At 38.2% G+C, this 27,589-nt stretch overlaps 1 protein-coding gene across 1 annotated transcript in view; it reads left to right on the plus strand.

The window, feature by feature from the left end:
• LOC130682823 (serine/threonine-protein kinase TAO1-like) overlaps positions 1–27,589 on the plus strand; it is a 220,647-nt gene that overhangs the window by 79,898 nt on the left and 113,160 nt on the right. The gene's annotated exons all lie outside the window — the stretch shown is intronic.

Here is a 27,589-nt window from a genome sequence, read left to right on the forward strand (position 1 = left end):
GAGTACTGATTGCTGCTAAGTGTGTGTGTGTGTGTGTGTGTGTGTGTGTGTGTTTGCATGTGCACACTCCTAATTATTCATTTGGAGAGCAGGCAAACAAGCACAGGGTGATGAGTGGACATATATGGTATGAACATGAGGACCCATTATATCTACTTTGAGAAAGACAATAGACAAGATAATTCACCACTTAGCTTGTGTAAGTCCTAAGTCCTACTCTAACTGGAGGACTAATATGGCTTTTTAGTTTCCCTACTATCTGTATCAATTTAGACCTCATATCTGTTTTCAAAAGTCTGATTGCTCACTTCCCCACTGCATACTCACTTTGGGACAGACACAGGTTTCTCTGGGGAAGGATTGGAAGAATACTCATTATAGATAGGTTTGGTGACACCACAGGATCCTTTTTCAAGTGGACATGGCCTCCCGTTTGATCAATGGGCTATAGGTCTGTAAACTAAGTTAGGCCTGGGACCTGGATAAGATTTGGTGATTTTTCCATTTTGGTGACTGATGTCAGCCTTTGCTCACTAGATCTAATTTCTTCTGGTTTTGGAACTCAAGCAATACCTTATTAGGTAACCACCTATCTCCCTCCAGGAATTCTGTGTTGTGTTAGCCATAGCCATACATTCCTGTGGGTCAGCACACTGTTATTGTTACTCTAACTTTAGATCCTTTGATCTACATTGCTTATGATGCTTAAGTCTTAAAGCCTGGTCTCTGCTTGTCCAGAATCCTATTATCTGTAAGACATTGGGGGTTCAATTCATGGCCTGTAGAGGTGAGCCACTACCCAGGGTCTCAAAGATGCTAACAGCCCCTTCACCAGTGCATTCCTTGCCCTAAATGAGAAAGGAGTGCTCTGGCCTTCCAGGGAATATACTCAAGTGATGGATTCTCAGCTTGTGTAGTAAATCCATTCTATCACTCCTACCTCTCTCAGCCTTTTGAATCCTTCTCCAGTAGCACAAGGAGGCAGTTCTGGAATCTTTACTTTGACTACTGTCAGCTATTAATCAGTCCATAGTCCTTCTGAGCTATGCACAGTACTATTGGAGATAATTTGAGATGTCCTTCCCAGAACACCAAATCCCAAACAACACCTTAGTGCCCTCATGCGAGTGAATTATTGCTTTTGCAACATTCCATTCCATGCTCTTGTGTACAGTACCCTCAACATTCATTCCCGCATGTTTTCCTATTGGCATCTATTAATCATGTCCTGCCATTCTTTTTGAGATGTGGACTATTTATTACTGGAGAAGTGACTGTAATTTCCTCATTGGTTTGTGCTGAGACTTAGCTCTGATTGCTGTCTTGAAGACAATAAAGCATGGTTGTACTGAGTGTTCAAAAGAAGTTGTGTTATCTTTGAACACATTGCTCTGAGGTTGCAGAAGACAAAACTGCCATGATGGCCTTCTGATTTTCATATCAGACATTGTCCTGATAACTAATTACATTAAGCCTGCTTTCTGCTTGCAAGGCCTCCAGTGATGGCCAAAGGAACTACCACCCTGTATAATTTTTATTATAATTTACTTTATATGGATTCATACAGCAGCTTTTTGACTCTGCCATGACTTGACTTCATCCTGTACCTCATCACATTATCTACAAATGAAAATTTTAGTAATTATGATGCCATCACATGCCAGTTGTTCTTAACACTGCCAGTACCTGCACCAGTGGTGTACCTATTATTTCTAGACAGAGAGTCAATCTTAATATAAATCTTGACCTTTAGGTCTGCTCTCTAGGAGCACCCCTGGAACCAATTGTCTTATCCCAGTTTCCCTAGAAAACAGCCTGAGTCAAAGCTTGGATGTTGATTAGAGAGAGATGTGATTCCAACCAAACAAGAGTAGGAGTAAAGGAAGTGAAGGGGGGAAGCAGGGAAGAAATCCAAGCTGGTGAATTATGAAGCCATTCCATCTCTACCAGGAAACACAGCCGGTTGCTCTGACATGGGACATACCTAGTTAGGCTCTTGGGAAGGAATGGAATACTTGATACATTGACTGCCTCCTGTCTTCTTCCAACTGGCCAGATTTCACTGAGTGAGACAACACTACACTCTCTGCATTTAATCACCTTGCTCTTTCTGGCACCTGCTTGGAAAATCCGATCTCATGCTCTGTGGCACAACTTTTCACCCAAGACCAGAGGAGTCAGAGGTCAAGAGTGTCCATGGTCAGATCCAAAGCTCCTCATTGCTGTGGCTACTATGGTTCCCACTGTGTGTGATGAAGGTCACGCAGGAGCCTGGGGCGTATCCTGGGCAGGAGCTCATCTAAGCGGATTGCCCCTTACTTACATTTTTATTTCTAATGCTTTTTCATGGAGTTGTTTTATTTCATACATTCACAGTAAGTTCAGGGATTGAAGAAATAGAGTGAAAATTGTTGTATAGCCTTCCAAAGGCTAAATCTGAAGTTGAAGAGCAGATTTTGACTGAATAACACAGACAAGGCTGACCTTAGGCAAATCCCTGGTTTTGATTTGATGTTTAGTAGAATTTCTGTTCAAACAAGTGCCCTTTTAGTTAAAGTAATATATCTCTTACTTAAGTGGCAGACGTGTGGGACTGTTACTTGGTTTTTGCCAACCTACAGAAATTACATCACATGATCTGGAGGTTAACTATTAAGACAAGTCCAAATTTTTTACTAGCTAGACAGGAGTTGGCAGAGGAAGCTTACGCCTTTGCATAGAGTCCTAGATGTAAAAAGAAGACATAAACTTAAAAAGACTAGGGTTTTATGGCATTATAATTTTGTGTTCTGATAATTAAATATGAGCCTCCATGTCTATCATCTTTCTAACTGCTCATCATCTCTCTTTATACATAGCTATCTTTATACACACACATATATACATACATACAGTTTTTCTTTCAGTTAACCTTTCATTTTCAAGGTCAGACACTTAGATGGTAAAAAGGGGAATGAAATTAAGAGTGCTTACAATACCTAAAAGGAACTTCAGCTTTAGAATACAGGCAGTTAGACATCGTTAATAGAAAGAGTGCCTTAAGGATTAGCATCTATCATTAAGTATTTTTGTGACACATACAGAAAAACAACCTGCCACAAGGAAGGCACTCTGAAAAGAACAGTCAATCAAAGTGGCACACAGTATTCATTTTTGACAAGCAGCTAGGGTTTGGAAACACTTTGGGGTACATATTAATATCTGGATTGAAAAAGAAATCTCTGACTACATTCTAAGTGCTTGGCAAAAGCAAAGTGGGGGAAAATATGATGATACATATCAACTACCATTCGGTTAACATACACTGTATGTCAAGCACTGGGGTAAATGTGACACATACCTTATCTCCTCTGATCTTTCACTGCTTCTTTAAGTGTAGGAATCATTATTTCACCAAATGAAACTGAATCCCAGAGAGTTAAAAAATTAACCCAATGGAGATAGTATTTGAATTCAGATCTGTGTGCTTAAAATATGTGCTTTTAAGCCACTACACTGTATGACTCCTCATACCCCCACCACTGACTGTGTTTCTCCAATGTGCCAGGTATTTTATATTCATTAGCTCAGGAATCTTCTCAGACACACTGTGCTCAGTGATGAGAACACTGGGACTCAAGAAAGAAAAGAAATGTTTCTAAAGCCACAGAAGTAGTCAATGATGGAGGCTAAGACAACTTCATTCCAAATCCCCAATCTTCCCACTACTCCATGTTATTGCCTAAATTCCTAAACAATGAAGCTAGTCCAGCCTTGTGCATTCTCTCCAAGTCTTTTTTCCATTTCATAGCTCATTCGATCCAGAAAAACACATGTGTATGAGTGATTAGGATAAGGCCAATACTAGCTACTAATAATGACTAAGGTCATTTAAAGATACCACACTTTTTCTCCAACCCTGAAGACTATTTGCACTATCCCCAATTTATAGGCAAGGAAAATTTTAACCTCTCAGGCATTTATGAATTCATATGTAATATTAAAAAGTCAAGCTGTTATTTTACCTTGAAACATCAACTCCAATGCTTAAAAGAAAAATCTGGCCAACTGAAAATCCAAAAGCAAAATATAGAAGGCAAGCTGTTCTTCCTTGATTCCGTTTTCAAGACATCTAGCAGAAGGAAAGTAATTCTGAGAGAAGATAAAGATGGGTAAGCCCTATGATTAGCCCAGGCTACTACCTTGAAAGAGTGTCCAGGTCACAGAAGGACAGGGAGACCCTAGAACCATGAAGGCCTTGTTGGGTTGAGGAAGCAGTGCTGGGAGTCAGGGGAGATGAAGGTGGCTTGAATTTTTAGGAGAGAGTACCAGAAAAGAGAGAGGCTGATCAGAGAGAAAACTCCAGAGGCGTCCCCTCAAGTGTGCACCTAGATATTGGCCAGTGCGTGTGTGTGAAGAAATTACCAGAGGCCAAGAAAAGAATCACCTGAAAGGATAAAAGATAACAGTGACTTCATGCACACAGGGCTGGGAATAGTGCATGAAACACCCAGCCAGCCTGGAAGATCTCATGACTGACAGGCATTGGATAGAGTACACAGAATGTGCTTGCTTGAGCAGCAGAGAATGCTTAGCACCAGACGACAAACAACCAGTCTCATCCCATGTGACAATTCTTAAAAGCCACAAGAATTAATCTGTTTCCAATAACTTTATTGGTTCCAGAACAAAACTCAAGAATTTATAGCAATACAAAAATGTGCTGTATTCAACAAGGTGAAATCAGAATGCTAGGGCTTTAATAAAATATTACCAACCATACCAAAAAAAAGTAAGAAAATATAACCCATAATGAAGAGAAAAAGCAATCTAAATTGACCCAGAACTGACTAAGATGTTATAATAATCACAAAAAGGCATCAAAACAGTTATTTTGTCTATATTCCATATATTCAGAAAGCTAAGTGGAGATATGAAAGATATTTCTAAAAACTCAAAATTGAATTTTTAGAAGGGAACGTTTCAGTGAGTGAGAAGAAAATACATTGGTTGGGTCAATGACAGATTAGACACTGCACAGGAAAAGATGAGTGAACTCAAAGACATGGCCCTAGACACTGTTTTAAAATCTAACAGAGTTAAAAAGGAAAACAGATGAGCACAGCATCTCTGAGCAGTAGGACAACTTCAAGCATCCTAACAGGGGCAAGAGGGGGCGAGGAGACAGAAAAACAATAATGACACTTTATAAGGGTTGAAATTTTTCCAAATTTGATCAAAACTCTAAAATCACAGATCCAAGAGTCTCAATGAACCATAAGTGCAGGAAACATGAAGAAAATTATGCTCTAATTATGCCTCAACAAAGTTTTGTAATGATTTAAAAAAAAAATCTTTCATGGAACTCACTAGCACCCCTCAGGCTTCTGCTTCTGAAAATGTGCAAGGCAGTGATTGCACTAGTCATCTCTGAGGAGGTGAGTGTTGTGATTGCTACCTTCAGTCCTGTGGAACTGTCAGGAGCAGACTGTGACAGTTCTATCTCTGCGTTGTGCAGAAAATGCCAGAGATGAAGTCCCCTGGCTCCCTCCAGTCACTGTGGCCCTCCCAAAAAGTCCACTGACTAAGATCCCTCAATCACTGTGGCAGAGTGTTTAAGAAATAAGCCAGGGGACCGAAACTTTTCAGGTGTCCAAGTAACAATGATAATGGTCACAGGGTCTAAATACCTTTCCAAACATCTGCTGGTCTCTTTGGATCCCTGGATAAAAATCTTTGGATGACATCTTTTCTCCTCCCCATATTGGCCCTAGAGGTCAGGCACTTTCTATCTTAAACCCTCCCTGTTGCAAAATCAGTGAAGTCTTTATCTGTAAACATAATAATGACAGTGCCCATCGCAGAATACTTCAACTTATGTAATTTTTACTTTCTTGTGATTATCATATAGAGTCTTGAGAATGATTAAATAAAAGATCTATAAGCATTTCCTAGACTCTAGGCAGCTTTCTAAGTACCTTATATGACATAGTATCTTACTTTACTTTCACAAGAAACTTACCAGGTAAGTGCACTCTATTCTTATTGGAGGTCAATTCTCATTATTCACAGTAAATGTTACTGAATTAGTGAATACCCAACTGCTGTTTCTGGAAGAAATACAATTAGGTTCCTGTGAGCCTCCGATTACAACACTTTTTGTCAACTGATCAATAGCTAACCTAGTTTCGTGTGTGTTTCTGTTTAAAGATTTAGTGCATATTGTGATTCATTAACACCGAACTCACAGTCAACAGCACTATAACTTCAGCTTTGAGCAAAGCTTATCTAACATACTTAATTTCCCCAGAAGGCACATAGTAGCGTTCTTGAGCTCAGAAATAACAGTGAGCATTTCAGCACCTCACACAGGGGTCAAGTTAAGTACCAACAAAAAGCACAAAAAATGAAAAAAACATGGCACTACGTAGACCACAGATAGGACACTTGTTTGCAGTCTGAGAGCTGAAGCAAGAAGACAGAGAGCATCATCCCATTCAGCCTCAGCAGAAAACACACACGTCAGGTGACTCAAATTTTTTTTCACTGCCACGTCCATGGATGATGCGACAAGCACCACAAGTCTGGATTTGGGGGTTACAAATAAATTTTAGCAGTTAGGTGAATTTGAAAATATGGAATCTAGTAATAATGAGGATCAATTGATTATAATGCTCATCATCTACCTTTTTTAGTGAAAGAAACACTCAGGGTAGTTTCCTGATTTTCTCAAGTTTGTATTGCTCATAAATAACAGGATCCAATTCCAACATGCTGACTCCAGATCTAAGCTCTGCACCACTGTACTGTCTTCCATGACACAGTGCCTCCAACTGAATTCGTACCCACGTCGATCAGCAATAATGAGGTACAACAAAGAAAGATGTAATCCCAGTGGCTTACAACAACAGACATTGATGATCTTGCTGCCAGATCTGTGGGTTGGGTGGGCTTCTGCTGATCTCATTTAGGTTTAGCCAGGCTTGCATCAGGCTGCTATATGGGTTCAGGTCGGCTTCATTCTCCTTTCTCTTGAATAAGTGCCTACTCAGAACTTGTTCTTATCACAAACAGCAGAAGGGGGTAAGATACAAACCCCATCCCCCCAGCTCCCGGCGGGAGAAGAATAGGCAGAGCGGGAGGGAGACGGAGCCCAGGACTGCCGAACATCCAGCCCCCGCCATCCGGGCCCAGACACAGTATGTGCCCAGGGGGCCCTGGATACTAGGAAAACAGGGCAGCAAGAACAGTGAGCGGGCACTGGAGGCCGGGCACCGGAGGACATAAGAAAAGCGCGCGACCAATTTTTTTTTTTTTTCTTCTGCTGCTTTGTTTTGGCGAGCGCTTTTTGGAAGTCTTAAAGGGATAGGGACCCCAATACTAGGGAAACAGGGCAGCAAGAACAGTGAGCGGACACCGGTGGCCTGGCGCAGGAGGACACCAGAAAAGCGAGCGCCCATTTATTATTTTTTTTGCTGTTTTGTTTTGGCAAGTGCTTTTTGGTAGTCTTAAAGGGATAGGGACCCCAATACTAGGGAAACAGGGCAGCAAGACCGGTGAGCACAGGCCTGATGCTGGCACCGGAGAATAAAGAAAAACGAGCGACCACCTTTTTTTTTTTAATTAAAAAATTTTTTTTTCTTTTTTTTTTGGTAGTTGTTGTTTTGTTTTGACGGGTGCTTTTTGGAAGTCTTAAAGGGGCAGGGTGGGACACTTAATCCAGAGGTAGGGAGTCTGGGGATCTCTGGGCACCCTAACGCCTGGGCTGCAGGGAGCAGGGAGGCCCCTTACGGAGATAAATAGCCTCCCAGCTGCTCCTGCTCCAAGGCGACTCCACCACTTTGGAGTAGCTGCCCGAGCCAGGAAACACCCACAGCAACAGCGGAGATTAACTCCATAGCAGCCGGGCAGGAAGCAGAAACCCTGTCTGCGCGCAGCTGCTCAGCACAAGCCACTAGAGGTCGCTGTTCTCCCAGGAGAGGAGGGCCACAAACCAACAAGAAGGGAAGTTCTTCCAGCCGTCACTCGTCCCAGCTCTGCAAACTATTTCTATCACCACGAAAAGGCAAAATTACAGGCAAAACAAGATCACAGAGACAACACCAGAGAAGGAGACAGACCTAACAGTCTTCCTGAAAAAGAATTCAAAATAAGAATCATAAACATGCTCACAGACATGCAGAGAAATACGCAAGAGAAATGTGATGAAGTCCGGAGGGAGATCACAGATGCCAGAAAGGAGATCACAGAAATGAAACAAACTCTGGAAGGGTTTATAAGCAGAATGGATAGAATGCAAGAGGCTATTGATGAAATTGAAATCAGAGAACAGGAACACATAGAAGCTGACATAGAGAGAGACAAAAGGATCTCCAGGAATAAAACAATATTAAGAGAACTGTGTGACCAATCCAAAAGGAACAATATCCATATTATAGGGGTCCCAGAAGAAGAAGAGAGAGGAAAAGAGATGGAAAGTATCTTAGAAGAAATAATTGCTGAAAACTTCCCCAAACTGGGGGAGGAAATAATCGAACAGACCACGGAAATACACAGAACCCCCAACAGAAAGGATCCAAGAAGGACAACACCAAGACACATAATAATTAAAATGGCAAAGATCAACGACAAGGAAAGAGTTTTAAAGGCAGCTAGAGAGAAAAACGTCACCTATAAAGGGAAACCCATCAGGCTAACATCAGATTTGTCAACAGAAACCCTACAGGCCAGAAGAGAATGGCATGATATATTTAATACAATGAAACAGAGGGCCTTGAACCAAGGATACTGTATCCAGCATGACTATCATTTAAATATGACGGGGGATTAAACAATTCCCAAACAAACAAAAGCTGAGGGAATTTGCTTCCCACAAACAACCTCTACAGAACATCTTACACGGACTGCTCTAGATGGGAGCGCTCCTAGAAAGAGCACAGCACAAAACACCCAACATATGAAGAATCGAGGAGGAGGAACAAGAAGGGAGAGAAGAAAAGAATCTCCAGACAGTGTATATAACAGCTCAATAAGCGAGCTAAGTTAGGCAGTAAGATACTAAAGAGGCTAACCTTGAACCTTTGGTAACCACGAATTTAAAGCCTGCAATGGCAATAAGTACATATCTTTCAATAGTCACCCTAAATGTTAATGGGTTGAATGCACCAATCAAAAGACACAGAGTAACAGAATGGATAAAAAAGCAAGACCCATCTATATGCTGCTTACAAGAAACTCACCTCAAACCCAAAGACATGCACAGACTAAAAGTCAAGGGATGGAAAAACATATTTCAAGCAAACAACAGTAAGAAGAAAGCAGGGGTTGCAGTACTAATATCAGACAAAATAGACTTCAAAACAAAGAAAGTAACAAGAGATAAAGAAAGACACTACATAATGATAAAGGGCTCAGTCAAACAAGAGGATATAACCATTCTAAATATATATGCACCCAACACAGGAGCACCAGCATATGTGAAACAAATACTAACAGAACTAAAGGGGGATATAGACTGCAATGCATTCATTCTAGGAGACTTCAACACACCACTCACCCCAAAGGATAGATTCACCGGGCAGAAAATAAGTAAGGACAGGGAAGCACTGAACAACACAGTAGAGCAGATGGACCTAATAGACATCTATAGAACTCTACATCCAAAAGCAACAGGATATACATTCTTCTCAAGTGCACATAGAACATTCTCCAGAATAGACCACATACTAGGCCACAAAACGGGCCTCAGAAAATTCCAAAAGAATGAAATCCTACCAACCAACTTTTCAGACCACAAAGGCATAAAACTAGAAATAAACTGTACAAAGAAAGCAAAGAGGCTCACAAACACATGGAGGCTTAACAACACGCTCCTAAATAATCAATGGATCAATGACCAAATCAAAATGGAGATCCAGCAATATATGGAAACAAATGACAACAACAACACTAAGCCCCAACTTCTGTGGGACAGACACAGCAAAAGCAGTCTTAAGAGGAAAGTATATAGCAATCCAAGCATATTTAAAAAAGGAAGAGCAATCCCAAATGAATGGTCTAATGTCACAATTATCGAAATTGGAAAAAGAAGAACAGATGAGGCCTAAGGTCAACAGAAGGAGGGACATAATAAAGATCAGAGAAGAAATAAATAAAATTGAGAAGAATAAAACAATAGCAAAAATCAATGAAACCAAGAGCTGGTTCTTTGAGAAAATAAACAAAATAGATAAGCCTCTAGCCAGACTTATTAAGAAGAAAAGAGAGTCAACACAAATCAACAGTATCAGAAACGAGAAAGGAAAAATCACGACGGATCCCACAGAAATACAAAGAATTATTAGAGAATACTATGAAAACCTACATGCTAACAAGCTGGGAAACCTAGGAGAAATGGACAACTTCCTAGAAAAATACAACCTTCCAAGATTGACCCAGGAAGAAACAGAAAATCTAAACAGACCAATTACCAGCAACGAAATTGAAGCGGTAATCAAAAAACTACCAAAGAACAAAACCTCCGGGCCAGATGGATTTACCTCGGAATTTTATCAGACATACAAGGAAGACATAATACCCATTCTCCTTAAAGTTTTCCAATAAATAGAGGAGGAGGGGATACTCCCAAACTCATTCTATGAAGCTAACATCACCCTAATACCAAAACCAGGCAAAGACCCCACCAAAAAAGAAAACTACAGACCAATATCCCTGATGAACGTAGATGCAAAAATACTCAACAAAATATTAGCAAACCGAATTCAAAAATACATCAAAAGGATCATACACCATGACCAAGTGGGATTCATCCCAGGGATGCAAGGATGGTACAACATTCGAAAGTCCATCAACATCATCCACCACATCAACAAAAAGAAAGACAAAAACCACGTGAGCATCTCCATAGATGCTGAAAAAGCATTTGACAAAGTTCAACATCCATTCATGATAAAAACTCTCAGCAAAATGGGAATAGAGGGCAAGTACCTCAACATAATAAAGGCCATCTATGATAAACCCACAGCCAACATTATATTGAACAGCGAGAAGCTGAAAGCATTTCCTCTGAGATCGGGAACTAGACAGGGATGCCCACTCTCTCCACTGTTATTTAACATAGTACTGGAGGTCCTAGCCACGGCAATCAGACAAAACAAAGAAATACAAGGAATCCAGATTGGTAAAGAAGAATTTAAACTGTCACTATTTGCAGATGACATGATACTGTACATAAAAAACCCTAAAGACTCCACCCCAAAACTACTAGAACTGATATCGGAATACAGCAAAGTTGCAGGATACAAAATCAACACACAGAAATCTGTTTCTTTCCTATATACTAACAATGAACCAACAGAAAGAGAAATCAGGAAAACAACTCCATTCACAATGGCATAAAAAAAAAAAAATACCTAGGAATAAACCTAACCAAAGACGTGAAAGACTTATACTCTGAAAACTACAAGTCACTCTTAAGAGAAATTAAAGGGGACACTAACAGATGGAAACTCATCCCATGCTCGTGGCTAGGAAGAATTAATATCATCAAAATGGCCATCCTGCCCAAAGCAATATACAGATTTGATGCAATCCCTATGAAACTACCAGCAACATTCTTCAATGAACTGGAACAAATAATTCAAAAATTCATATGGAAACACCAAGGACCCCGAATAGCCAAAGCAATCCTGAGAAAGAAGAATAAAGTAGGGGGGATCTCACTCCGCAACTTCAAGCTCTACTATAAAGCCATAGTAATCAAGACAATTTGGTACTGGCACAAGAGCAGAGCCACAGACCAATGGGACAGACTAGAGAATCCAGACATTAACCCAGACATATGTGGTCAATTAATATTTGATAAAGGAGCCATAGACATACAATGGCGAAATGACAGTCTCTTCAACAGATGGTGCTGGCAAAACTGGACAGCTACATGTAGGAGAATGAAACTGGACCATTGTCTAACCCCATATACAAAAGTAAACTCAAAATGGATCAAAGACCTTAATGTAAGCCATGAAACCATTAAACTCTTGGAAAAAAACATAGGCAAAAACCTCTTAGACATAAACATGAGTGACCTCTTCTTGAACATATCTCACCGGGCAAGGAAAACAAACAGCAAAAATGAGTAAGTGGGACTATATTAAGCTGAAAAGCTTCTGCACAGCAAAAGACACCATCAATAGAACAAAAAGGATCCCTACAGTATGGGAGAATATATTTGAAAATGACACATCCGATAAAGGCTTGACGTCCAGAATATATAAAGAGTTCACACGCCTCAACAAACAAAAAACAAATAACCCAATTAAAAAATGGGCAGAGGAACTGAACAGACAGTTCTCCAACAAAGAAATACAGATGGCCAACAGACACATTAAAAGATGCTCCACATCACTAATTATCAGAGAAATGCAAATTAAAACTACAATGAGGTATCACCTCACAGCAGTAAGGATGGCTGCCATCCAAAAGACAAACAACGACAAATGTTGGTGAGGCTGTGGAGAAAGGGGAACCCTCATACACTGCTGGTGGGAATGTAAATTAGTTCAACCATTGTGGAAAGCAGTATGGAGATACATCAAAATGCTCAAAACAGACTTACCATTTGACCCAGGAATTGCACTCCTAGGAATTTATACGAAGAATGCAGCAATCAAGTATGAGAAAGATCAGTGCACCCCTATGTTTATCGCAGCGCTATTTACAATAGCCAAGAATTGGAAGCAACCTAAATGTCCATCGATAGATGAATGGATAAAGAAGAAGTGGTACATATACACAATGGAATACTACTCAGCCATAAAAAAACAGCAAATCCAACCATTTGCAGCAACATGGATGGAGCTGGAAGGTATTATGCTCAGTGAAACAAGCCAAGCGGAGAAAGAGAAATACCAAATGATTTCACTTATCTGTGGAATATAAGAACAAAGGAAAAACTGAAGGAACAAAACAGCACCAGAATCACAGAACTCAAGAATGGACTAACAGGTACCAAAGGGAAAGGGACTGGGGAGGATGGGTGGGTAGGGAGGGATAAGGGGGCGGAGAAGTAGGGGGGTATTAAGATTAGCATGCATGGGGGGATAGGAGAAAAGGGAGGGCTGTACAACACAGAGAAGGCAAGTAGTGATTCTACAACATTTTGCTATGCTGATGGACAGTGACTGTAAAGGGTTTTATAGGGAAGACCTGGTATAGGGGAGAGCATAGTAAACATAATATTCGTCAAGTAAGTGTAGATTAGTGATTCCAAAAACAAAACAAAAGAAAACAAAACAAAATAAAAAAGGGCAGTTCCTGTGTGGTAACCTCCAATGAGTTCTACACAAGGGTATAAAGGGCATATAAAAGTGTAGGCAAAGGGTCTGTTTGTGTTTATACAGAAGATCAAATCCTAACTGGGCTACCCTGAAAATGAACTAAGATACGATATGAAAAAGAACTTCCAACATCAGCACTCTCTGGAAGACTCATGCCAGAAGATGATCATCAAAAAACGAAGATCCACGTACTGCTACAGCTGTAGATGCACTCATCCCACCAGCTCCTGGACTTGCCATGGGAATGAAGAAGGAGATATCTAAGCTGGCCTGTGCATACAGTAAAACAACAAATTTGACTGGATCTATACTGTTGGAACTCAACCAAGAATTAGGAGAAGTGCAAATTGTAGCACTCGAAAATCTTACAACTACAGACTATTTACTGTTAAAAGAACATATGGGATGTGAACAGTCCCCAGGAATGGGTTGTTTTAATTTGTCTGATTTCTCTCAGACTGTTCAAGTTCAGTTGGACAATATCCACCATTTCATAGATAAGTTTTCACAAATGCCTAAGGTGCCTAACTGGTTTTCTTGGTTTCACTGAAGATGGCTGGTAATTACAGATATGCTTTGGTTATGTAACTATACTCCTATTATGTTAATGTGTGTGTGCAATTTAAGTAGTAGCTTAAAACCTATCCATGCTGAAGTTACTCTACAAGAAGATATGTCAAAGAAATAATCAATCTTCCCATGTTTTCTTCCGCCTGCTACTTCTATAGCTTTTCTTCTTCCTTCCTAATTACAACCCTTAAATAGAATTCGTGCCTCATATCAAATTCACCGAGTATCATAATTCTTCCTCGTGGTAAAGATACCTCGAGACAAATGCTGGGCATGGAAGCCACAGGGCATAAATATGCAAAGAAATAAAAAGCTAACCATTTCAAACAATAAGGCTTCTCTCTCACTTACCAACTTTACATTTCCCTGTATGGCCCCGGAAGATGACTGGTTAGCCAGAGACGGTTAAGATTCCTCAAGGGAGGAACAACCTAAGACAGGCACAGTCGCAGAGGGGTCATCAGGTAAGAAATTGGGGATCAACAGAGGTGAGGCTTAGAACCTCACCCCCCCCATTCTGAGAGAAATCTTCTGCATATGTGGATGTTTTATTGCCCTTGTCTAGCTTGGATTAACACATAGTCTACAGGCACACACCTGATCATCTACATTTGCTCTCTTACAGCACTAAACTATGTTTTCTACCTTTATCTACCTACCACTTCAGCATTTTATTAAAACCTGATCATCTACATTTGCTCTCTTACAGCACTAAACTATCTTTTCTACCTTTATCTACCTACCACTTCAGTATTTTATTAAAAATAATAATAATAAAGAGAGAAATGTGGTATCCACATATAAATCAAGTATGAAAACCAAATGAGTATTCATATTTGAACTGACTGTTTATAGTTCATAATGCATGAGCAAAACCGAAAGTTTCTGTGATGACTGCCCTTGTACTGTTCACTATGTAAATTATTCATTATGTAAGAATTTGTTCTCCATGTAAGAACTTGTTTGTTATGCCTCAGAAAATTGGAGACTGATGAAAATTAGGCTTGGGGTGGATTAATGATTGTGCATTGAGCATTGACTCCCCTATACAGAATGTTATTGTTGTTAACAACCATTTGATGAATAAATATGAGAGATGCCCTCACAAAAAAAAAAAAAAAAAAAAAAAGGACAGACTTCCAATGGTAAAATAAGTAAGTAACCGGGATGTAATGTATAGCATAAGGAATATAGTCAAGATATTATAACAGCTTGGTAGGGTGATAGCTGGAACCTAGAATTATGTATATAAATGTTTTATCACTGTGTTGTACACCTGAAACTAATGTAATGTAATACTGTTCGTCAACTACCCTTCAATAAAAAATAATTATCTAAAAAAAAAATAATAATAAGTATATGGTGCAAGATATATCATACTCTGTGTAATTTAAATAGAAATGTAAGCATCCGTTTTTGAAAGGTTTATGCTCTAAAGCAACAGTTGGCAAATGTTTTCTCTGAGGGGTCAGATAGCACATATTTTCAGCTCTGTAGGCCAGGCAGTCTCTGTTGCAACTACTCTGTTGAATCTTTTACAATTATTAAATTTTGACCACATGAACCTCATGAAAGAGTCTCAGAAACTTCTGGTTATGAAGTTGAATTTGAGTACTTATTAGCAGGAGTTAGATGACATGGGAAATTCCCTACAGAGAGAATATCTAGGATGACCGCCACTGGAGTAATTCAGCAAGAGCTTGTTAGGAGAGCAGTTTTTTTTTTTTCAAAACAATGTTAACATTTCAGTTTATTTCTATTTTAAACTTGTATTTTGACATAGTGATTTGTAATTAAGTAATTAAATAATTTGTATCCTGTTTCTTTTTTTCTTAATGCCTTTTTCTTTTTGGATATAGGTAAATTAAAAACCATCTGAAATCTGTAGGCAAGTCCCTTCTTGCTTTTCTACCTTTTTTAAAAATTTACTTATTTTTAATTGAAGTATAGTTGATATACAATATTAAATAAGTTTCAGGTTTACAGCATAGTGATTTGGCATTTATATACATTAGGAAATGATAACCAGGATAAGTGTAGTTAGCATTGATCACCATACAAAATTAATATTTTCAACTACACTCCCTATGGTGTACTTTATGTCCCTATGACTTATTTATTCTATAACTGGAAGTTTGTACCTCTTAATACCCTTTAACTATTTCACCCATCCTGTGTACCCCTTTCTTCCCAAGAAACCACCAGTTTTTTCTCTGCTTAGGAATCTGTTTCTGTTCTGTTTTGTTTGTCTTATTTTTAGATTCCACATACAACCAAAATCATGTGATGTTTATCTTTCTCTATCTTATTTCACTTAGAATAATACCCTTAGGTCTATCCATGTTGTTACAAATGGCAAGATTTCATTCTTCTTCATGGCTGAGTAATATTCCATAGTATATATGCCACATCTTCTTTATCCATTCATCTATCAACAGATACTTAGGTTGCTTTTATATCTTCGTTTTTGTAGCTAATGCTGTGGTAAACATTTATCTTTTCAAATTAGTGTTTTCATGTTCTTTGGATAAATACTCAGCATGGACTTACTCGATTGTATGGTATTCTATTTGCTATTTTTCCACACTGCTTTCCACAGTGGGTCTGCACCAATTTACACTGCCAACAAACATGCACCAGGGTTCCCCTTTCTCCACATCCTTGCCGACACTTGTTATTTCTTGTATTTTTGATACTAGCCATTCTGATTGGCTTTGAAGTGATACCTCATTGTGGTTTTTATTTGTAGTCTCTGATGATTAGTGATGTTGAGCATCTTTTCATGTGTCTTTGGCCATCTGTATGTCTTCTTTGAAAGAAAGCCTATTCAGAACTTCTGCCCATTTTCTAACTGGATTGTGTTTTTGGTGTTGAGTTGTATGAGTTCTTAAATATTTTGACTGTTAACCCCTTATCAGATACATTATTTGCATATATATTCCCTCATCTAGTAGATTCCCTTTTCTTTTGTTGATAGTTTTACTTTGCAAAGATTTTTAGTTTCACGTAGTCCCAATTGTTAATTTTTGCTTTTGTTGTCATTGCTTGAGGAGACATATCCAAAAAGTATTGCTAAGACCAATGTCTAAGAGTTTACTGCCTATCTTTTCTTTCAGGAGTTTTATGATTTAGGTCATACATTTAAGTCTTTAATCCATTTTGAGTTTACTTTTGTATATGGTATAAAAAAGTGGTCCTGTTTCATTGTTTTGCATGTAACTGCCCACTTTTACCAATACTATTTATTAAAGAGTCTGTCTTTTCCTTATTGTGTATTCATGCTTCCCTTGTCACAGATTAATTGACCATATAAGTTGGGTTTACTTCTGTGCTTTCTATTCTGTTTCATTGACCTATTAGTCTACTTTGGGCTAGTACCATACTGTTTTGATTACTATAACTTTGTAGTATAGTTTGAAATCTGGGATAGTTGTATTTCCAGCTTTGTTCTTTGTTGAGATTGCTTTGGCTATTTGGGGTCTTTTTTTGGTTTCATACAAATCTTAAGATTATTTGTTCTAGCTCTGTGAAAAATGCTGTTGGTATTTTGATGGTTACTATATTGACTTTACATTGCTTTGGGTATTATGGACATTTTAACAATATTAATTGTTAAATCCAGTGAGCATACTATATCTTTCCATTTATTTGAGTCATCTTTAATTTTTTTTATCATTGTCTTATAGTTTTCAATGTACAGGTCTTTCACCTTATTCCTAGGTATTTTACTCTTTTTGGTGTAGATGTAAATGGGATTGTTTTCTTAATTTCTCTTTCTGTGAGTTCATTATTAGCATATAGAAACAGTAGATTTCTATATATTGATTTTGTATACTAATGTATGTTGTATTTTGTGTGATAGTAAAATAATAAAAAACATTGCATGATATTTGTGTATTGATTTTGAACTTTACTGAATTCATTTGTTGGTTCTAATAGTTCCTTGGTGGAGTAATTAGGGTTTTCTGAATATAGTATATCATCTGCAAATAGTGACAATTTTACTTCTTATTTATATCAATTTAGATTCCTTTTATTTATTTTTCTTACCTGATTGCTGTGGGTAGGATTTCTAGTACTGCATTGAATAAAAGTGTGAGAGTGGACATCTTGTCTTGTTTCTGACCTTAGAGGAAAAGCTTTCAGTTTTTCACTATAAAGTATGATGTTAAATGTGGGTTTGTCACATATGGCTTTTGTTATGTTATGGTGTGTTCCCTCTGTCCCCACTTTGTTAAGAATTTTTATCAGGGATGGATGTTGAATTTTGTCAAATGCTTTTTCTTTGTCTGTTGAGGTGATCATATGGTTTTTATTCTTCATTTTGTTAATGTGGTGTATCCTGATGATTGATTAGTACTTACTGCATCATTTTTCCATCCATGAAATATTCATGATGAATGATCCTTTTAATGTATTGTTGATTTCAGTTTGCTAATACATTGTTGAGGATTTTTGCATCTATGTTCATCAGGGAGATTCTTCTGTAATTTAATTTTTTTTTAGTGTCTTTGGTTTTGGTGTCAGAGTAATGTTGGCCTCATAGAATGAGTTTGGAAGCATTCCTTACTCTTCAATTTTTTAGAATAGTTTGATGATAATAGATAATAACTTTTCTTTAAATGTTTGGTAGAATTCACCTGTGAAGCCATATGGAATTGGACTTCTGTTTATTGGGAGTTTTTTCATTACTGATTCAATTTCATTACTAGTAATCAGTCTGTTCAGATTTTCTACTTTTTCCTGATCTAGCCTTCAAGAATTGTATGCTTCTAGGAATTTATCCATTTCTTCTAGGTTGTCCAGTTTTTTTGGCATATAATTTTTCTTAGTTGTCTCTTATGATCCTTTGTATGGGGTCAATTGTAACTTCTCATTCAGTTTGGTTTTGAGACCTCTTTTAAATTTATGAGGCTGACTAAAGATTTGTCTATTTTAAATATCTTTTCAAAGAGTCAGCTCTTAGTTTCATGGATCTTTTCTATTTTTTTTGTCTCTATTTCATTTATTTCTGCTCTGATCTTTATTATTTCATTCCTTCTGCTATCGACTTCATTTATTCTCCTTTATATAGTTATTTTAGGTGTAAATTTTGATTGTTCTGTAACGTGCTCAAAGGTAGATAACTTTCCTTGAAAATCGAATTCCTTATCTGTGAAATTGGAATAAAAATTCCCATTTCTTTAGGTTGTTGAGATTAAACAAATATATAAATCCTCTTAGCATAGTGTTCATTCAATACCTGTCATAAACACTAAGAGTTAATACATTTAAGTGTCAGAGCTTAGAAGGGTCTGTGATGTGAATAGAGGAGCAAATATGGATGAGTTTGGAGGTCTGTTTAAGGCTTTAGGTTTGAGCCCAGCCAAATCAGTAATTCATCAAATGTGTTATCTAAAACTATAAAAATTAATAAGGGTTTCTTCAAGTTGTTTACTGCCTGGCTGGGAAGAAAAACATATATACATGTTATTCAATCACTGGAAGGTTTAAAGTGGAGAAGGAATCTGCTAAGATCCAGTTTTAAAAAGATAACTGTTATGACATTACTGAGGATGGTATGGAGGCAGGAGATTCCTCAAGTGTCTAATGAAGAAATTATTTCAGGAGAATGGGTGAAAAGAAAATAAGTTTAAAATCAATGGGTGAAAAGAAAAGTTTAAAATCATGTAGTTTAGATGAAGAGGATTTGACTTGTGTGTTTGTATCTTAATACCCACATTGTGATATAGGCAGGATAGTGTGTAATGTAAGATTGAAGGCTTTGCATGCATAGTGCCTGGATTCCTGTCCCAGCTCCATCACTTATCTGTTTTTGTGACCCTGAGCAAGTTCTGAAACATTTGTTTGTCTTAGATTTTTCATTTGTAAGAGGCATTACTGTGGGGATTAAATGAGATAATACTTACATATTACATAGAGCAGTACTTGATACTTACAACTCAAATTATTTTAGTCATTTGATTTGTGTTTGAGTTGACTGTCTTGTTGGACAACAATGAGTGGTTTCAGAGAAGTTAAAGTGTAGAAGAGCATGTGGGGAAAGTCCCTGAACTATTTTCAGAGTAGAAATATTCCCTCTTTCTCTTAGCCTTCTAAGATTAGGCATAGTTTTTGTTGGCCTTTTGGGATTCTCAGTTTCATCACTGTGATGAGCTCTGTTAAAATAGGTGGTTGTGATCACTTAGGTATTGTTTTCTCACTTTGCATTGCAATTCTTTTGTCATTATGTTATTAAATTAGAGGTAAAGGGGATTCTTCCCAAGAACTTGAGGGTAGTGATGTGTTTTGTGTCCTGTTGGTTGCATATTCCTGTAACAGGTGGTTGTCCCTATTCAGCTTTCTAGCTTATTTAAAATGGTCATCTTTCTCTGAATTAGGTTACATTACATGGTGTCTAGGCAACTGTGCTCTTACTGCCACTGTGTCTATTCTTTTCTAAATTCATTGGTAATCTAGGAATACCTTCTCATTTAAGCCAATTGGAAGATGATGTTTGTTACATTAGATTTTTTTGACAGCTGAAGCTTATTTTTCAGAAATTTGAATTTATTTCGTACTTTTCTCCTTAAGCAGAATATACTGACTTAATTTACCAATACTTTTGTTATTAACATCATCTTTATGTATTTGGATTTTTGTAAGCCCTTTTAGTTAAGTAAATTTGAGGAATGCCCTTTCCCTAAAGGATTAATGGACCTCAGAGTTGTTCCTCTCTCTTCATGCTTCTGTGTCAGGGCATGACTGTCCGTGGACTTCAGTCATTTGGTTAATGCTCTGCAATCCTGTGGAAAATATATATGCATGAGAATTGAAAGTTTTTATCAAATTCTTGCCAAATACTTGTAAGGAATACTTGGAAGAAAAGGATAAAAGGATACACTTAAATTGCCCAAATGTCTAGGAGATGACAAAACCTTGTTGGAGGCATCTCAAGTTTTCTCTATATATTGCTTTTTTTCCCCCTCTTACTCAGTGGAGCCACAGAACAGAAAGACTTCAGTGATTATGGATAGTGAGGTAATGTGATGTTTGTTGAACTGTACTAAGGTATGATGATGATGATAGTGACAGTGGTCATAATGACAATGATAATCATCGTTGAATTTGTTACACATTTTAAAGTGGAGAAGGAATCTGCTAAGATCCAGTTTTAAAAAGATAACTGTTATGACGTTACTGACAATGGTATGGAGGCAGGAGATTCCTCCTCTGTTTTTACATGTGATACTGAATTTGGTCTAACAGTAGTCCTGTGAAATAGGGACTGTTGTTTTCCCCACTGTGTACAGGAGCAAACTGAGATTTAGGTTGAGCAAAGTTAAGTACTTTCCTAAGGTCACAGAATTAGTAAGTGGTGGGTCAAGATTTGTGCAGAAGTAGTCTGACTCCATGGTTTCCACTCTGACATATTTTTACTAACTCACTTGTGGATAGATGGAGAGTTTGAAAAGAAAAAAGGAAAGCAGAGTTTTCAGGAACTCACCCTAATGGGCAGTTGCTCTTAAAATGTTAGAAGCACAGAGAGGATTCAAGATGGTGACATGAGAGGTAAGACAGAAACCTCCTCCCAAAACCACATATAATATGAAAATATCTGTAATACAGCTAATCCTGGAAAGACCAACAGGAAAGAAGCCTGTGCCGGACTGCATACACCTGGAGAAAAGAACAGACCTCATGGAAGAGGGTAAAGTACCAAAGCCATGATCCGGCGGGACCCAAGCCCTTCCCCCACCCCAGCTCACTGGCGGGAGAAAGAGAAACAGAGTGGGGAGTGGGTGGAGGCCTAAGACTGCTGAACACCCAGCTCTGGAGATCTTTTCTGGAGCAGGAACCTACATTACATGGTGCCATGGAGATTAGTGGGGTTGGAAAACTAAGAAAGGCGGAATACTTGGAGAGACTGAGATTCCAGCCGCTTGTGGAAAACAGGATCCACATCTGGAAGCTCTGGGACAAAAGAAAGGTGGAGAGTCTGAGAGACTTCTTAACAGTGAGGGGGCTGCTAAAGGGGCAAGGACTGCACAGAGCTTGCTGCTCACGAGAAAGGACAGGTGGACAGAATTGTCCAGGTGCGCTCTGCTGAGAAGGTTGGGACCTTTCAGGAGGTTCAGGTGCTCCATGCTCTTGGCTGGCTACCCAGTTCTGAGGCCCCCACTGTGATACACAGCCTGCTGTGCCTTTCTCCCAGCCGGCACCAGCACGAAAATTGGCTGCCTCTGCCATTGCACCAGGCCAGCCAAAGGGCAGCCCCGCCTACATCGGCTACAAGTGCAAAGCATAGAGGCTTCTACCTGCACACTGGGCTTACAGAGTTAGATAGCAGATCTGCTTTTCTATCCTTTCTCCCTAATTACAACCATCATTCCAAGTACATATCTATTGATAATCATCCTAAATGTAAATTGTCTGAACACACCAATCAAAAAACAGAGTCACTGAATGGATTAAAAAACAAGATGTGTCCGTATCCTGCCTACAAGAGATTCCCTTCAAACCCAAACACATACACAGACTTAAAGTGAAGGGGTGGAAAAATATATTTCATGCAACTAATAGGGAGAAAAAAGCAGGAGTTGTACTTGTATCAGACAAAATAGACTTCAAAACAAAGAAAGTAACAAGAGACAAAGAAGCACATTACATAATGGTAAAGGGGTCAGTCCAACAAGAGGATATAACCATTATAAATACCTATGCACCCAACACAGGAGCACCTATATATTTGAAACAAATACTAACAGAAATAAAGGGGGAAATAGAATGCAATGCATTCATTTTAGGACTGTAACACACCACTTACTCCAAAGGACAGATCAACCAGACAGAAGATAAGTAAGGACACAGAGGCACTGAACAACAAATTAGAACAGATGGACCTAACAGACATTTACAGAACACTCTACCCAAAATCAGCAGGATACACAATCTTCTCAAGTGCCCGTGGAACATTTTCAAGAATATATCATATACTAGGCCACAAAAAGAGCCTCAGTAAATTAAAAAATATTGAAATTGTGCCAACCAGCTCCTTAGACCACAAAGGTATGAAACTAGAAATAAATTATGCAAAGAAAACAAAAAATCCCACAAACACATGGAGGCTTAACAACATGCTCCTAAATAATCAATGGATCAATGACCAAATTAAAACAGAGATCAAGCAATCTATGGAGACAAATGACAACAATAATTCGACACTGCAAAATCTGTGGGATGCAGCAAAGGCCGTGCTAAGAGGGAAGTATATTGCAATACAAGCCTACCTCAGGAAAGAAGAACAATCCTATGTGAACAGTCTAACTCACAATAAAACTATAAAAACAAGAACAAATGAGGCGCACAGTCAGTAGAAGGAGGGACATAATAAAGATTAGAGCTGAAATAAGTAAAATCAAGAAAAATAAAACAATAGAAAGAATCAATGAAAACAGGAGCTTGTTCATTGAGAAAGTAAACAAAATAGATATCCCCCTAGCCAGACTTATCAAGAGAAAAAACAGAGTCTACAGACATAAACAGAATCAGAAATGAGAAAGGAAAAATCACTACAGACACCACAGAAATACAAAGAATTATTAGAGAACACTATGAAAAATTACATGCTAACAAACTAGACAACCTAGAAGAAATGGACAACTTTCTAGAAAAATACAACCTTCCAAGACTGACCCAGGAAGAAACAGAAAATCTGAACAGACCAATTACCAGCAACAAAATTGATGTGGTAAAAAAAAAAGCCTACCTAAGAACAAAAGCCCTGGACCAGATGGCTTCACCACTGAATTTTATCAAACATTTAGTGAAGACCTATACCCATCCTCCTTAAAGTTTTCCCAACAGTAGAAGAGGAGAGTATACTTCCAAACTCATTCTATGAAGCCAGGATCACTCTAATACCAAAACCAGGCAAAGACACCACAAAAAAAGAAAATTACAGACCAATATCCCTGATGACCATACATGCAAAAATACTCAACAAAATATTAACAAATCAAATAAAAAAATATGTCAAAAAGATCATCCATCATGATCAAGTAGGATTTATTCCAGGTTAGCAAGGATGGTACAGTATTTGAAAATCCATCAACATCATCCACCACATCAACAAAAAGAAGGACGAAAACTAAGTGATCATCTCCATAAATGCAGAAAAAGCATTCAACAAAATTCAACACCCATTCATGATAAAAACTCTAAACAAAATGCATACAGAAGACAAGTACCTCAACATAATAAAGGCCATAAATGACAAAGCCACAGCCAACATCATACTTAACAGTGAGAAGCTGAAAGCTTTTCCTCTAAGATCAGGAACAAGAAAAGGCCCACTCTCCCCAATTTTATTCAACATAGTTCTGGAGGTTCTAGCCATGGCAATCAGAGAACACAAAGAAATAAAAGTCATCAAGATTGGTAAGGAAGAGGTTAAACTGTCACTGTTTGCAGATGACATGATATTGCACATAAAAAACCCTAAAGAATCCATTCCAAAACCACTACATCTAATATCTGAAAGCAGGAATGTCGTAGGATACAAAATTAATACACAGAAATCTGTTGCATTCCTATACACTAATGTTGGACTAGCAGAAAGAGAAATCGGGAAAACAATTCCATTCACAATTGCATCAAAATGAATAAAATACCTAGGAATAAACCTAATGAAAGAAGTGAAAGGCCTATACTATACTCTGCAAACTACAAGACATTCATGGGAGTAATTAAGGAAGGTACCAATAAATGGAAATACATCCTGTGCTTATGGACAGGAAGAATTAATATTGTCAAAATGGTCATCCTGCCTAAACCGGATTCAATCTATCCCTATCAAAATACAAACAGCATTCTTCAATGAACTAGAGCAAATAATTCTGAAATTCATATGGAACTGTAAAAGACCCCAAATAGCCAAAGCAATCCTGAGAGGGAAGAATAAAGCCGGGGGTATTACGCACCCTGACTTCAAGCTCTACTACAAAGCCACGGTAATCAAGGCATTTTGTTACTGGCACGAGAACAGACCCATAGATCAATGGAATAGAATGGAGAGCCCTGATACAAACTCAAGCTTATATGGTCAGTTAATATACAATAAAGGAGCCATCACTATACAGTGGGGAAATGACAGCCTCCTCAACCGCTGGTGTTGGCAAAACTGGACAGCTACATGTAAGAGAATAAAACTGGATTATTGTCTAACCCCATATGTAAAAGTAAACTCAAAATACATCAAACACCTGAATGTAAGTCATGAAACCATGAAACTCTTAGAAGAAAACATAGGCAAAATCCCTTGAATATTTACATGAGCAGCTTTTTCCTGAACGCATCTCCTCGGGCAAGGGAAACAAAAGCAAAAATGAACAAATGGGACTATATCATGCTAAAAAGCTTCTGTACAGCAAAGGACACCATCAGCAGAACAAAAGGGATCCTACAATATGGGGAGCATATCTGTAAATGACATATATGACAAGGCATTGTCATCCAAAATATATAAAGAACTCACACACCTTATCATCGGAAAAGCAAATAACCCGATTAAAAAATGGGTGGAGGTATAAACAGACACTTATCCAAAGAAGAAATTCAGATGGCCAACAGGCATATGAAAAGATGCTCCACATTGCTAATTATCAGGGAAATGCAAATTAAAACCACAGTAAGATATCACCTCACACCAGTTAAGATGGCCAACTTGAAAGACTGGGAAGAACAAATGCTGGTGAGGATGCAGAGAAAGGGGAAACCTCCTACAGTGCTGGTGGGAATGTGAACTAGTTCAACCATTGTGGAAAGCAACATGGAGGTTCTTCAGAAAAGTAAAACTAAAAATATCATTTGACCTGGGAATTCTACTCCTAGGACTTTACCCAAAGAAAACAAGTTCTTAGATTCAAAAAGATATATGCAGCCCTATGTTTATTGCAGCACTATTTACAGTAGCCAAAATATGGAAGCAACCTAAGTGTCCATCAGTAGATGAATGGATGAAGAAGATGTGGTACATATACACCATGGAATACTATTCAGCCATAAGGAAGAAACAAATCCTACCATTTGCCACAACATGGTTGGAGGTAAAATATCATAGCAAACTGAAGGAACAAAACAGCAGCAGACTCAGACTCCAAGAAGGGACTAGAGGTCATCAAAGGGGAGGGGTAGGCAAGGGTGGGTGGGGAGGGAGGGAGAAGGGGATTGAGGGGTATTATGATTAGTACACATGGTGTGTGTGTGTGGGTCATGGGGAAGACAGTGTAGCACAGACAAGACAAGTAGTGACTGTGTAGCATCTTACTATACTGATGGACAGTGACTTCAATGGGGTATGGGGGGGACTTGATAATATGGGTGAATGTAAGAACCACATTGTTTTTCATGTGAATCCTTGAGAGTGTATATCGATACCTTAATGTTAGAAGTAGTTGGTTCCTTGTATATTTAAGTTTGTATTTTAAAAGGACAAAATCAAAACCAACCAATACAGTAAGTTTTTTGAAATTTCTTTCTAAGCTACCTATTAATGTCTATGATGTTACCTGTCAAAGGCTTGGGTTTTTAAAGTTAGCTTTTCAGAGTTGATTTTTTTCCCCTTAAGTGAATAGCTTGCAGTTTGAACCATATAATAATGAAGGGATGGCACTTAATTGTGACTTTGTGGACCAGTGGCCATATTGGGGATATAGCTCTTGATCCAGTTACTTCCAGAATGTAATTCTTTAATTATGAGTAAATAGATACTTATTAAAATTCAAGTTTTTTTTCAAAGAGGGGCATAATATCATGCTGAATTTCAAAAAATGCAAACCTCTATCTAGATCCATTATGGGACTTCTTTTACCTGAATCCTCGTTCTAAGTTGCTAGATAAGGTTACCAGGATATCCTCTAAGACCAAAAAAGAAAATAAACAACTTAGAAGGCTTCATCAGACCTATTTTTCTCTTGATTACTTTGTAATGTGGTTGCACAGAGCAGATGTAGACAGTGGATTTTTCGATGTCTGTTATCATTAGAGTAGATGACTCTTAATTAAAAAATAACCAATATTCTACCTCCTTACCTTTTCAGATCTCCCCAGGTGAGTCAAGATAAAATAAAATGCCATGTCCGCTTAATGCTTTTTTCTTTGTGTCTTGGAGCTTTTTGCGTTTATATCATATTTTGCTTGGTAAATGAGTATGGTCTTCCCTTTGAACTGGGTTTCTTCAGGGCAGAGACTTCAGGCTGCCGCTCATCTCGTATTTTCAGAGGCTGGGACTCATTTGATATTCATCAGGTGTTGAACACATATTAATGTGTTAAGTGGCTTTTAAGACTGTTCTCTAAATACAGATATGTGGATCCAGAATGTAGAGAAATAAGTTGTTTTCCAAAATTAGACATTGAGCACTTTTGTTAATTTATCAACTTAATTTTTTAAGACTTTGCACTTACTTTCTATGTAGGGACTGATTAAGGCTGTATTTCTCAAATTTGAGGGTGCCAGAGAATCACCTAGAGGCCCTGTGAAAACAGAGGGCTGGGCCCCACCACTGGTATTTCTGTAGGTCTGGGGTGAATTTGCATTGCTAACAAGTTTGTGGTGGTGCTGGGTTTGGGGAAAACACTTTGAGAACCCTGGTCCAGGTCACTGTTTTCTGTTTAATAGGAAATACGCGCCACCAGGTGGCACCAGAACTCCTCTTATGAGGCAGC

This window comes from Manis pentadactyla, chromosome 3 (assembly GCF_030020395.1).
Source record: "Manis pentadactyla isolate mManPen7 chromosome 3, mManPen7.hap1, whole genome shotgun sequence".
Taxonomy (NCBI): Eukaryota; Metazoa; Chordata; class Mammalia; order Pholidota; family Manidae; genus Manis; species Manis pentadactyla.